This window comes from Oncorhynchus kisutch, unplaced genomic scaffold, assembly GCF_002021735.2.
Source record: "Oncorhynchus kisutch isolate 150728-3 unplaced genomic scaffold, Okis_V2 scaffold1112, whole genome shotgun sequence".
In the NCBI taxonomy this organism is placed as follows: Eukaryota; Metazoa; Chordata; class Actinopteri; order Salmoniformes; family Salmonidae; genus Oncorhynchus; species Oncorhynchus kisutch.
Genome location: NW_022263057.1, coordinates 20677 through 34249, shown reverse-complemented (window position 1 = coordinate 34249; position 13573 = coordinate 20677). Strand labels below are relative to the sequence as shown.

General features: G+C 51.9%; 1 long non-coding RNA gene and 1 pseudogene across 1 annotated transcript; one reads left to right on the top strand and one right to left on the bottom strand.

Moving 5' to 3' along the window:
• Nucleotides 1–64: 64 nt before the first annotated feature.
• LOC116364632 (polysialoglycoprotein-like) lies at nt 65–4556 on the top strand (annotated as a pseudogene).
• A 5277-nt stretch (nt 4557–9833) lies between these two features.
• On the bottom strand, nt 9834–12034 carry LOC116364625 (uncharacterized). Its single transcript, XR_004208024.1, has 4 exons — nt 11949–12034; nt 11245–11301; nt 10866–11000; nt 9834–10661 (listed from the first exon to the last, which is right to left on the bottom strand). It is a non-coding gene; the product is annotated as an uncharacterized LOC116364625 (long non-coding RNA).
• Between the last annotated feature and the right edge of the window lie 1539 nt (nt 12035–13573).

Sequence of the window (13573 nt, the reverse complement as noted above, 5' to 3'; positions counted from 1 at the left end):
CTGAACGTAACAACTCAATCAAGCTTGTTAATTGATCGTTAAGCCATGTTTGTCAGGTAAACGGTCATTAGTGGCCTATATAAGCCTCATACAGGCCATGGGAAGACATTACCTGTTGATAACACAGACTATTTTCATGATCATGGGAGGTGTGAGAGAATTGCTGCTCGTTGTGATGACTGTGGGGGTTGTCAAAGGTTGGTTCACTAATGTTTAAGGGATTTGTTTGGTAAATATGCTTAACTTTATAAGTTGGGTATTAATATTTGACTGTCTGTATCTTCCGCGTTGGTCATCTTTTATTCTTCACTGCTATTAATATATGTAGCTATTTTGTGTGAACTCAACTTCTGTCAACACTTTCTCCTCAGTTTCTTGTTACCCTGTTGGAAAGTCCCAGAAGCAAGATCAAGTCTCTCTGCAGAGGAGACTTGGAGGTAAGTGTTTCTTTCCACAACCCTTCTAGCTATGTTCTTTGTCACTGTCTATGGTGCTGCTGTGTTTGACACTCATTCAACAGCATAGAGTAACTCAGTCTAAATAATGTTGTCAAACCTTTTGCTTGTGTACCTAAACCTAAATTTTTCAGAGCTGTCATCAAATGACGTCTCCATTGTGCATGCCCTGGCCTTGCTCCGATCCATAGGGTCTGACGCGAAACAAACCAGAGAAGGTACGGCCTGAAACATATACTTTGAAAACTGTTGGCTTCATGTTGCTCAAAATTCGATTAGCAATTTGGCCTAGACCGTGTAGAACAGATGTGTTGCTGTAGAATACCCAACTGTTCCTTTTGTTTTTTCTCAAGAGTATTTAGAGACCAATGAAGTAGAATCCCAAGCTTCTCCAAACCATGGTAGTTCTCCGGCAAATGATGCCCTGTCCTCTGAGGAGAAGCTGAGGCACATGTCCTCTGACGACGCCACCTCTGAAGCTGCCACCGGCCCGTCCTCTGACGACCTCACCTCTGAAGCTGCCACCGGCCCGTCCTCTGACGACGCCACCTCTGAAGCTGCCACCGGCCCGTCCTCTGACGACGCCACCTCTGAAGCTGCCACCGGCCCGTCCTCTGACGACGCCACCTCTGAAGCTGCCACCGGCCCGTCCTCTGACGACGCCACCTCTGAAGCTGCCACCGGCCCGTCCTCTGACGACGCCACCTCTGACGCTGCCACCGGCCCGTCCTCTGACGACGCCACCTCTGACGCTGCCACCGGCCCGTCCTCTGACGACGCCACCTCTGAAGCTGCCACCGGCCCGTCCTCTGACGACGCCACCTCTGAAGCTGCCACCGGCCCGTCCTCTGACGACGCCACCTCTGAAGCTGCCACCGGCCCCGTCCTCTGACGACGCCACCTCTGAAGCTGCCACCCGGCCGTCCTCTGACGACGCCACCTCTGAAGCTGCCACCGGCCCGTCCTCTGACGACGCCACCTCTGAAGCTGCCACCGGCCCGTCCTCTGACGACGCCACCTCTGAAGCTGCCACCGGCCCGTCCTCTGACGACGCCACCTCTGAAGCTGCCACCGGCCCGTCCTCTGGCGACGACGCCACCTCTGACGCTGCCACCGGCCCGTCCTCTGACGACGCCACCTCTGAAGCTGCCACCGGCCCGTCCTCTGACGACGCCACCTCTGAAGCTGCCACCGGCCCGTCCTCTGACGACGCCACCTCTGAAGCTGCCACCGGCCCGTCCTCTGACGACGCCACCTCTGAAGCTGCCACCGGCCCGTCCTCTGACGACGCCACCTCTGAAGCTGCCACCGGCCCGTCCTCTGACGACGCCACCTCTGAAGCTGCCACCGGCCCGTCCTCTGACGACGCCACCTCTGAAGCTGCCACCGGCCCGTCCTCTGACGACGCCACCTCTGAAGCTGCCACCGGCCCGTCCTCTGGCGACGCCACCTCTGACGCTGCCACCGGCCCGTCTGGCGACGACGCCACCTCTGACGCTGCCACCGGCCCGTCCTCTGACGACGCCACCTCTGAAGCTGCCACCGGCCCGTCCTCTGACGACGCCACCTCTGAAGCTGCCACCGGCCCGTCCTCTGACGACGCCACCTCTGACGACGACGCCACCTCTGAAGCTGCCACCGGCCCGTCCTCTGACGACGCCACCTCTGAAGCTGCCACCGGCCCGTCCTCTGACGACGCCACCTCTGAAGCTGCCACCGGCCCGTCCTCTGACGACGCCACCTCTGACGCTGCCACCGGCCCGTCTGGCGACGACGCCACCTCTGACGCTGCCACCGGCCCGTCCTCTGACGACGCCACCTCTGAAGCTGCCACCGGCCCGTCCTCTGACGACGCCACCTCTGAAGCTGCCACCGGCCCGTCCTCTGACGACGCCACCTCTGACGACGACGCCACCTCTGAAGCTGCCACCGGCCCGTCCGGCGACGACGCCACCTCTGAAGCTGCCACCGGCCCGTCCGGCGACGACGCCACCTCTGAAGCTGCCACCGGCCCGTCCGGCGACGACGCCACCTCTGAAGCTGCCACCGGCCCGTCCGGCGACGACGCCGCCACCGGCCCGTCCGGCGACGAAGCTGCCACCGGCCCGTCCGGCGACGACGCCACCTCTGAAGCTGCCACCGGCCCGTCCGGCGACGACGCCACCTCTGAAGCTGCCACCGGCCCGTCCGGCGACGACGCCACCTCTGAAGCTGCCACCGGCCCGTCCGGCGACGACGCCACCTCTGAAGCTGCCACCGGCCCGTCCGGCGACGACGCCACCTCTGAAGCTGCCACCGGCCCGTCCGGCGACGACGCCACCTCTGAAGCTGCCACCGGCCCGTCCGGCGACGACGCCACCTCTGTAGCTGCCACCGGCCCGTCCTCTGACGACGCCACCTCTGAAGCTGCCACCGGCCCGTCTGGCGACGACGCCACCTCTGACGACGACGCCACCTCTGAAGCTGCCACCGGCCCGTCCGGCGACGACGCCACCTCTGAAGCTGCCACCGGCCCGTCCGGCGACGACGCCACCTCTGAAGCTGCCACCGGCCCGTCCGGCGACGACGCCGCCACCGGCCCGTCCGGCGACGAAGCCGCCACCGGCCCGTCCGGCGACGACGCCACCTCTGAAGCTGCCACCGGCCCGTCCGGCGACGACGCCACCTCTGAAGCTGCCACCGGCCCGTCCGGCGACGACGCCACCTCTGAAGCTGCCACCGGCCCGTCCGGCGACGACGCCACCTCTGAAGCTGCCACCGGCCCGTCCGGCGACGACGCCACCTCTGAAGCTGCCACCGGCCCGTCCGGCGACGACGCCACCTCTGTAGCTGCCACCGGCCCGTCCTCTGACGACGCCACCTCTGAAGCTGCCACCGGCCCGTCCTCTGACGACGCCACCTCTGTAGCTGCCACCGGCCCGTCCTCTGTAGCTGCCACCGGCCCGTCCTCTGGCGACGCCACCTCTGTAGCTGCCACCGGCCCGTCCTCTGGCGACGACGCCACCTCTGAAGCTGCCACCGGCCCGTCCTCTGACGACGCCACCTCTGAAGCTGCCACCGGCCCGTCCTCTGACGACGCCACCTCTGAAGCTGCCACCGGCCCGTCCTCTGACGACGCCACCTCTGAAGCTGCCACCGGCCCGTCCTCTGACGACGCCACCGGCCCGTCCTCTGACGACGCCACCTCTGAAGCTGCCACCGGCCCGTCCTCTGACGACGCCACCTCTGAAGCTGCCACCGGCCCGTCCGGCGACGACGCCACCTCTGAAGCTGCCACCGGCCCGTCCGGCGACGACGCCACCTCTGAAGCTGCCACCGGCCCGTCCGGCGACGACGCCACCTCTGAAGCTGCCACCGGCCCGTCCTCTGACGACGCCACCTCTGAAGCTGCCACCGGCCCGTCCTCTGACGACGCCACCTCTGAAGCTGCCACCGGCCCGTCCGGCGACGACGCCACCTCTGAAGCTGCCACCGGCCCGTCCGGCGACGACGCCACCTCTGAAGCTGCCACCGGCCCGTCCGGCGACGACGCCACCTCTGAAGCTGCCACCGGCCCGTCCGGCGACGACGCCACCTCTGAAGCTGCCACCGGCCCGTCCGGCGACGACGCCACCTCTGAAGCTGCCACCGGCCCGTCCGGCGACGACGCCACCTCTGAAGCTGCCACCGGCCCGTCCGGCGACGACGCCACCTCTGAAGCTGCCACCGGCCCGTCCGGCGACGACGCCACCTCTGAAGCTGCCACCGGCCCGTCCGGCGACGACGCCACCTCTGAAGCTGCCTCCGGCCCGTCCGGCGACGACGCCACCTCTGAAGCTGCCACCGGCCCGTCCGGCGACGACGCCACCTCTGAAGCTGCCACCGGCCCGTCCTCTGACGACGCCACCTCTGAAGCTGCCACCGGCCCGTCCTCTGACGACGCCACCTCTGAAGCTGCCACCGGCCCGTCCGGCGACGACGCCACCTCTGAAGCTGCCACCGGCCCGTCCGGCGACGACGCCATGGATATCTGACGTGGGACATGCAATAGTTAACGGGTACTCTAGTCCAGTGTGTAACTGCATTTGCTTGTTTTGGCTCAAATAAACATTAACTGTAATACTTGTGTCCTCTGTATTGTTTTGGTGGTTCCTACTTGGAGCTGAGGTCTATGACCTGACTTGAGTAACTGGGGTGATGGCAACATTTATTTTGCATTATATCCATGCGCCAGCAATATTACTGACCCCTGTGTTTTAAATTACCATTTGACTTAAGCTACATTTGCTCAGTGTTGGTCCATTTATGCTAGTAGCATCACATGATACCTCAAACAGCATTTTGACGCCATTTCCGGTCACAACTTGCAGACTTGTTTACGTGTTGCTGTGTGTTTTGTTGCCTACTTTGCTACATGACAACTTTACGGTTTTTACTTTATAATTACCGTTTATATTTTTGGTTTTTCCCCTCGTGTCAGGGTTGCGTCAATTCGAATCTGGTATCAGGAAAAATATAAAAATGAGGCACCGACGTATGCTATGTATTTTTTATTAGCTAAGCAGTAAGTGGTAAATGCAATTTTCGTATATACGGGCTCTCTGTCCCACCTCGCAGGGCAAAACAGAACTGACTTGTTCCTGACAAAGATATTTAATATACTCTGACAGAAGTAGTTCCTGCTTCCGAGCCGGCCTGTCAGAGTAGAGACTAGGCTGGGTGAGTCTAAACCACGCCCAATCGTTGATTGTTGGCGCAGAGGCTGGTCCCAGCCCTCTAAGCGCTTCAGCGGTCAGTCGTTGTAGATATGCAGTTATCAGGCACCTGGCTCCTGTTATCTAACAAGACTGTTCTCGCAACACTACGTTCTGAATGTGCCCCCCCCAACTCATTGCACAGGTCCGGCCTTCATGTTATGTATTTTTCCATCATGAGAAAGGCCCATGGCCCTGAAACTGTTAACAAGGGTTCAAGTCAGCTATGTTGCATAACACATACATCCACACAAGCCAACAGCAGATAATATTAAATCACATATGGTAACAGGCTATAGTGCATAACACAGAATACTCCAGACGCTTTATCTGGACATGGTTCGTCAGGACCTCCAACAGCCGAAGCTAAGTAACATTAACATGATGCCTTCTAATTGCAGTCGCTGTACTCATACAGGAGAACGATCGCCTTACGGTGAGGATACAACTGTGCTACAAGCCCAGCTTCAGACGCAATCGTTAGGCAAGGGTAATTTCTGTGTAGGAAAGGATGAAACAGCGTCTGTGCCACCAGTAAGTACAGATAGTAACGTTAGTATAAATCCCCTCGCACGGTCCCCGCAGCCGGACAACTTTCTCACGGTTTCTGGAGGGTAATGCTGTAGGAATGCTCAACCGGTGTCGCTCATTCAGCCGACAAACTTTCAACCGGTTTTCCCCATTAAGCAACGAGTCGGAGTCAGAGGCCGAGCCTTCTCTTGTCTCTACTCCTCCCGTTACGGGGTCTGAGACGCCGAAGCTTCCCACCATTAGCTCTGACAAATTGAAAACTCTCGTCATTGGCGACTCCATTACCCGCAGTATTAGACTTAAAACGAATCATCCAGCGATCATACACTGTTTACCAGGTGGCAGGGCAACCGACGTTAAGGCTAATCTGAAGATGGTGCTGGCTAAAGCTCAAACTGGCGAGTATAGAGATATTGTTATCCACGTCGGCACCAACGATATTAGGATGAAACAGTCAGAGATCACCAAGCGCAACATAGCTTCAGCGTGTAAATCAGCTAGAAAGATGTGTCGGCATTGAGTAATTGTCTCTGGCCCCCTCCCAGTTAGGGGGAGTGATGAGCTCTACAGCAGAGTCTCACAACTCAATCGCTGGATGAAAACTGGTTTCTGCCCCTCCCAAAAGATAGAATTTTGTATATAATTGGCCCTCTTTCTGGGACTCACCCACAAACAGGACCAAGCCTGACCTGCGGAGGAGTGACGGACTCCATCCTAGCTGGAGGGGTGCTCTCATCTTATCTACCAACATAGACAGGGCTCTAACTCCTCTAGCACCACAATGAAATAGGGTGCAGGCCAGGCAGCAGGCTGTTAGCCAGTCTGCCACTAGCACAGTCAGTGTAGTCAGCTCAGCTATCTCCATTGAGACCGTGTCTGTGCCTCGACCTAGGTTGGACAAAACTAAACGTGGCGGTGTTCGCCTTAGCAATCTCACTAGGATAAAGACCTCCTCCATTCCTGTCATTATTGAAAGAGATCATGATACCTCACATCTCAAAATAGGGCTACTTAATGTCATATCCCTTACTTCAAAGGCAATTATAGTCAATGAACTGATCATAATCTTGATGTGATTGGCCTGATTGAAACATGGCTTTAGCCTGATGAATTTACTGTGTTAAATGAGGCCTCACCTCCTGGCTACACTAGTGACCATATCCCTCGTGCATCCCGCGGAGGTGTTGCTAACATTTACGATAGCAAATTGAAATGTACAAACAAACAAAAAGACGTTTTCATCTTTTGAGCTTCTAGTCATGAAATCTATGTAGCCTACTTCAAATTTTTGGTGACTTTAATATTGACATGGAAAAGTCCACAGACCCATTCCAAAAGGCTTTCATCATCGACTCAGTGGGTTTTGTCCAACATGTCTCTGGACCTACTCACTGTCACAGTCATACTCTGGGCCTAGTTTTGTCCCATGGGATAAATGTTGTGGATCTTAATGTTTTTCCTCACAATCCTGGACTATCGGACCACCATTTTATTACATTTGCAATTGCAACAAATAATCTGCTCAGACCGCAACCAAGGAACATCAAAAGTCATGCTATAAATTCACAGATGACACAAAGATTATTTGATGTCCTTCCAGACTCCCTCTGTCTACCCAAGGACGCCAGAGGACAAAAATCAGTTAACCACCTAACTGAGGAACTCAATTTAACCTTGCGCAATACCCTAGATGCAGTTGCAACCCTAAAACTAAAAACATTTCTCATAAGAAACTAGCTCCCTGGCATATAGAAAATACCCGAGCTCTGAAGCAAGCTTCCAGAAAATTGGAACGGAAATGACGCCACACCAAACTGGAAGTCTTCCGACTAGCTTGGAAAGACAGTACCGTGCAGTATCGAAGAGCCCTTGCTGCTGCTCGATCATCCATAAACTCGGACAAAACAGAGATGCTTGTTCTAGGTCCCAAGAAACAAAGAGATCTTCTGTTGAATCTGACAATTAATCTTAATGGCTGTACAGTCGTCTCAAATAAAACTGCGAAGGCCCTCGGCGTTACTCTGGACCCTGATCTCTCTTTTGAAGAACATATCAAGACTGTTTCAAGGACAGCTTTTTCCATCTACGTAACATTGCAAAAATCTAACTTTCTGTCCAAAAATGATGCCGAAAAATGTATCCATGCTTTTGTCACTTCTAGGTTAGACTACTGCAATGCACTACTGCTCTACTTTCCGGCTACCCGGATAAAGCACTAAATAAACTTCAGTTAGTGCTAAATAGGATCCTGACTAGAACCCCAAAAATATATCATATTACTCCAGTGCTAGCCTCCCTACACTGGCCTCCTGTCAAGGCAAGGGCTGATTTCAAGGTTTTACTGCTATCTCTCTGATTTGGTCCTGCCATACATACCTACACGGTCACAAGACGCAGGCCTCCTAATCGTCCCTAGAATTTCTAAGCAAACAGCTGGAGGCAGGGCTTTCTCCTATAGAGCTCCATTTTTATGGAATGGTCTGCCTACCCATGTGAGAGACGCAAACCCGGTCTCAACCTTCTCTTCAGTGGGTCATATGATGGAGTGTAGTCTGGCCCAGGAGTGTGAAGGTGAACGGAAAGGCTCTGGAGCAACGAACCGCCCTTGCTGTCTCTGCCTGGCCGGCTCCCCTCTTTCCACTGGGATTCTCTGCCTCTAACCCTATTAACAGGGGCTGAGTTACTGGCTTACTAGGGCTCTTTCATACCGTGCCTAGGAGGGGTGATGTGATCTTCCTGTCTGGGTTGGCGCCCTCCCTTGGGTTGTGCCGTGGCGGAGATCTTTGTGGGCTACACTCGGGCCTTGTCTCAGGATGGTAAGTTGGTGGTTGAAGATATCCCTCTAGTGGTGTGGGGGCTGTGCTTTGGCAAAGTGGGTGGGGTTATATCCTTACTGTTTGGCCCTGTCCGGGGTGTCATCGGATGGGGCCACAGTGTCTCCTGACCCCTCCTGTCTCAGCCTCCAGTATTTATGCTGCAGTAGTTTATGTGTCGGGGGGCAAGGGTCAGTTTGTTATATCTGGAGTACTTCTCCTGTCCTATCCGGTGTCCTGTGTGAATTTAAGTATGCTCTCTCTAATTTTCTCTTTCTCTCTTTCTTTCTCTCTCTCTCTCGGAGGACCTGAGCCCTAGGACCATGCTTCAGGACTACCTGGCATGATGACTCCTTGCTGTCCCCAGTCCACCTGGCCGTGCTGCTGCTCCAGTTTCAACTGTTCTGCCTGTGATTATTATTATTTGACCATGCTGGTCATTTATGAACATCTTGGCCATGTTCTGTTATAATCTCCACACGGCACAGCCAGAAGAGGACTGGCCACCCCACATAGCCTGGTTCCACTCTAGGTTTCTTCCTAGGTTTTGGCCTTTCTAGGGAGTTTTTCCTAGCCACCGTGCTTCTACACCTGCATTGCTTGCTGTTTGGGGTTTTAGGCTGGGTTTCTGTACAGCACTTTGAGATATCAGCTGATGTACGAAGGGCTATATAAATACATTTGATGTTATTTTGATTTGACATGATGTGGAATGGGTTCTAGTTCATTTTAACTTGATGGTTGTGTAACTGAGTGTTTGGGGTTGGTACATATGAGGATGTTGCTAGAATCGGGGTTAATGGTGTCAGTGCTAACTAATATCACGGTTGACAACTTGCATTTCAATTACTCTGCTGGGTGTCTACTAGTCTTCTCTCCTAACTGACTTGGTTTCCTATTAGTGAATACTTACATGTAAAACCAGCTCTCGTCGCTCATACAGGTGCCCCTACTCTCCTAACCTCCCCTCAGTAACTAACGAAGGCACAAAATGATGACATAAATATCACAAGAAAGAATACATTAATGAATCATTTACTTTCTAGAGGCCAAAGGACAGGTAGGTTTAATAATGTAATATGTCCCATCAAAAAGTCCTGTTGTTCACATACCAGCATCCTAAATGGCACTGCTTTTGACCAGAACCCTATGGACCCTGTTCAACAGTAGTGTACTATTCAGTATAGGGTTCCTTTTGGGATGCATTAAATCTTTACAATTACTCATCAGAGCAAATGCTACCATTTTTTTATTCCCACAGAGCCTGTGGGAATAAAAAAAGACATGAATGATTTTATAAAAATATTTGTTCATACAGAATGTATGATTTCCCCTCCTCCCACATGGATTACAGACAAGAGGCTAGGTGCGTTCTGACTGTCTTAGTGTGCGGATAAACATGACAATCACTCTCATGAAACTTAAATGAAACATCACTCCTTATGTCTTTTCTCAGCACAAACACTCAGCCCAATTTCTACAGTCAAAACAGGTTTTGAAAATGCTTCTTCCACATCTTTTGGTCCCTGTCTGTTTTGCTCTCAGTGAAGTGCTACTATCCCCTTGGACTACAGGTTATTGCCGTCATAAGGTGTGCGTCTGTCTGTTGGCCGGACACTTTCTACCGTTTAGGACCTTTGTGGGTAAAGGTAAAGATGGGGTATAGCAGCAGCAGTTCCTCTGAAGTGCAGTATCTGCTGGAAGGGAACCTGGTGGTATGAGAGGATGAGTGTGGGCCTGTTGTGCCTCCCCCTATCCCTCCCTCTTCTCTCTCTCTGTCTGAGGGACTCTTAAGGTTCCTGTGCGGACTGTCTCGGTTCGTGCCCTCCTGAAGCTGGCTGTGGTGATTTAAGACACGCTATGTTTATGTGTGTATTTGTTTGTGGCCTCTGGCCCACTTCGCTGTCCCTCTGTCCAGTACATACCGTTGTAGCAGGCCAAGTGTAGTGGCGTGTAGCCCTGGTTGTCTGTGATGACGGGGAGGGTCCACACTGACTGGGCGGTGTGTAGGAGCCACCCCAGTATCCCGATGTGTCCGGACGCCGCCACCAGGTGGACATGGCTCCGCCCCTTACCTTCCCGAACCAGGAAGCTGGCACTGTGCTGCACTCCTCGTGAAAAGTCACCGCCTAGGAGGAAGGGAAGGGAGGGGAGACAAGAATGGATTTGAATAATTTATAATCAATTAAATAATAAGGAATCATAATAGGTATATTTGGGCATAATTTATATTCCATGCTAGATCCCACACCAAAGCCATCCCTAGTATTTCAATGGCCCCATCCCTAGATCAGAACAAGCCTCCCCCTCTCTTTCTGTGTGTGAGCGCGTACAGCCAACTCTCCTCACAACCCTTCTGTGTAGAGCTGTTCTGTGCCATTTGTCTTTGGCTTCTACGCTTGCTCCCTTGTTGAACAGGGAGTACACACAGTCTGTGTCCGCTCAGCACCGACAGCATCAGAGGGGTTCTGATACACAAGACAACAGGTCATATTACAAACTGGTAGTAACCAGGCTGAGTCCCAAATGGCAACCTATTCCCTATATGGTACACTACTCTTGACCTGAGCCCATAGGACTTTTGGTTTAAAGTACTGTACCAAGTAGGGTACAGGTTGCCATTTTGGATGCAGCCCCAGTTTCAAAATCTCTTTATTTCAGGAATTGTATCCAAAACCCAAGTGACTATTCCGTCTTGAATGTCCACTGTACTCTGGATGTCAGCATTTCCAATCAGCAAACGCAAACACTCCGAATGTCCGTTGGTTGCTAGAGGAAGATAAACAGAGAGGATATAACAATGTGAGATGATTGACCTTCAGTAGCTAGAGATGGAAAAACTGAGAAGATATAAGAATGTGAGATGATTGACCATTGGTAGCGAGAGGAGGATAAACAGAGAGAATATAAGAATGTCAGATGATTGACCATTGGTAGCTAGAGGAGGATCAACAAGAGGATATAAGAATGTCAGATGATTGACCATTGGTAGCTAGAGGAGGATCAACAGAGAGGATATGAGCAGATTGCTGGACGACTATAACCTTCACATGAACAGACAGATTCAAGAACAGTGGTGTTGGTAGATGACATCCTCATGATGTTAACACAGCAGATAATAAAGAATTTTGGGGCTGAGGCCATTGAAGCCTGTCACTTGCTAGCTGTGTACCTGGCTCTGGATAGAAGTCTCCCCTGTGCACTGATCTAGGATCAGCTTACCCTCCCTAGATCCTCAATCATTAGTGGAGAACATGACAAAAAATGACCTTAGATCAGTGTCTCGTGGGCATTTTCACACGATACCATCCCTAGAGTGGACCATAGTCGTCCTAGCAACATGACCAAACAAATGGCCATCTTGGTCAGGAAAACTTTTTAATTACAGAAGCTCTATGTGATATCCTTATGTCTACCTGCAGCGTGGATGGGGGTCCTCTTCAGAGTGAAGTCTTTAACCAGGATGGAGGCTTCCTGGTTGATGAGGACGTCAACACACTCCCACAAGGCTTTTTAAGGCAGCCAGGTCCAGAGGGGTGCGCCCCTGGCTGTCCCTCACGTCTAGATCCAGCAGAGACTGAACCAGGACCTCCATAGCATGGTGGTGACTGTGGTACGCATGAATAGATATTCACTCTTAATATAATCAATGTCCTAGAGTAGACCAGTGGTACACCTGAACAGAAATAACAGTGCTAGACCTCTAAAGTAGACCAGGTCTTTCAATCGGGAGCCCATTTTGTTGCTCCTGCCCAGCATAACATCGGAGGTCCTGTCAAGCGGGGATTGGAAACAAACACTCTACTTCTCCTCTGAGGTTGATTAACTCAAATGGCAAAATAAGGGAAAATCATCCTCATCATCACTGTGTAGAATATGCATGTATTTTACACTAATCAGGAATAGATCGGAATATGGTGTGTGAGTCTGTCTGGACAGTCAACTTCCTGTGGAAAATCTACACCATGCTTGCATCCCAGATAGCACCTATTCCCTATGTAGTGAACTACTTTTGATCAGGGCCTATAAGGATCTGATCAAACGTGGTGTACATGCAATAGTTAACGGGTACTCTAGTCCAGTGTGTAACTGCATTTGCTTGTTTGGCTCAAATAAACATTAACTGTAATACTTGTGTCCTCTGTATTGTTTGGTGGTTCCTACTTGGAGCTGAGGTCTGACCTGACTTGAGTAACTGGGGTGTGATGGCAACATTTATTTTGCATTATATCCATGCGCAGCAGTATTACTCTGACCCTGTGTTTTAAATTACCATTTGACTTAAGCTACATTTGCTCAGTGTTGGTCCATTTATGCTAGTAGCATCACATGATACCTCACACAGCATTTTGACGCCATTTCCGGTCACAACTTGCAGACTTGTTTACGTGTTGCTGTGTTTTGTTGCCTACTTTGCTACATGACAACTTTACGGTTTTTACTTTATAATTACCGTTTATATTTTTGGTTTTTCCCCTCGTGTCAGGGTTGCGTCAATTCGAATCTGGTATCAGGAAAAATATAAAAATGAGGCACCGACGTATGCTATGTATTTTTTATTAGCTAAGTAAGTGGTAAATGCAATTTTCGTATATACGGGCTCTCTGTCCCACCTCGCAGGGCAAAAACAGAACTGACTTGTTCCTGACAAAGATATTTAATATACTCTGACAGAAGTAGTTCCTGCTTCCGAGCCGGCCTGTCAGAGTAGAGGCTGGGTGAGTCTAAACCACGCCCAATCGTTGATTGTTGGCGCAGAGGCTGGTCCCAGCCCTCTAAGCGCTTCAGCGGTCAGTCGTTGTAGATATGCAGTTATCAGGCACCTGGCTCCTGTTATCTAACAAGACTGTTCTCGCAACACTACGTTCTGAATGTGCCCCCCCCAACTCATTGCACAGGTCCGGCCTTCATGTTATGTATTTTTCCATCATGAGAAAGGCCCATGGCTGTTAACAAGTTCAAGTCAGCTATGTTGCATAACACATACATACATCCACACAAGCCAACAGCAGATAATATTAAATCACATATGGTAACGGGC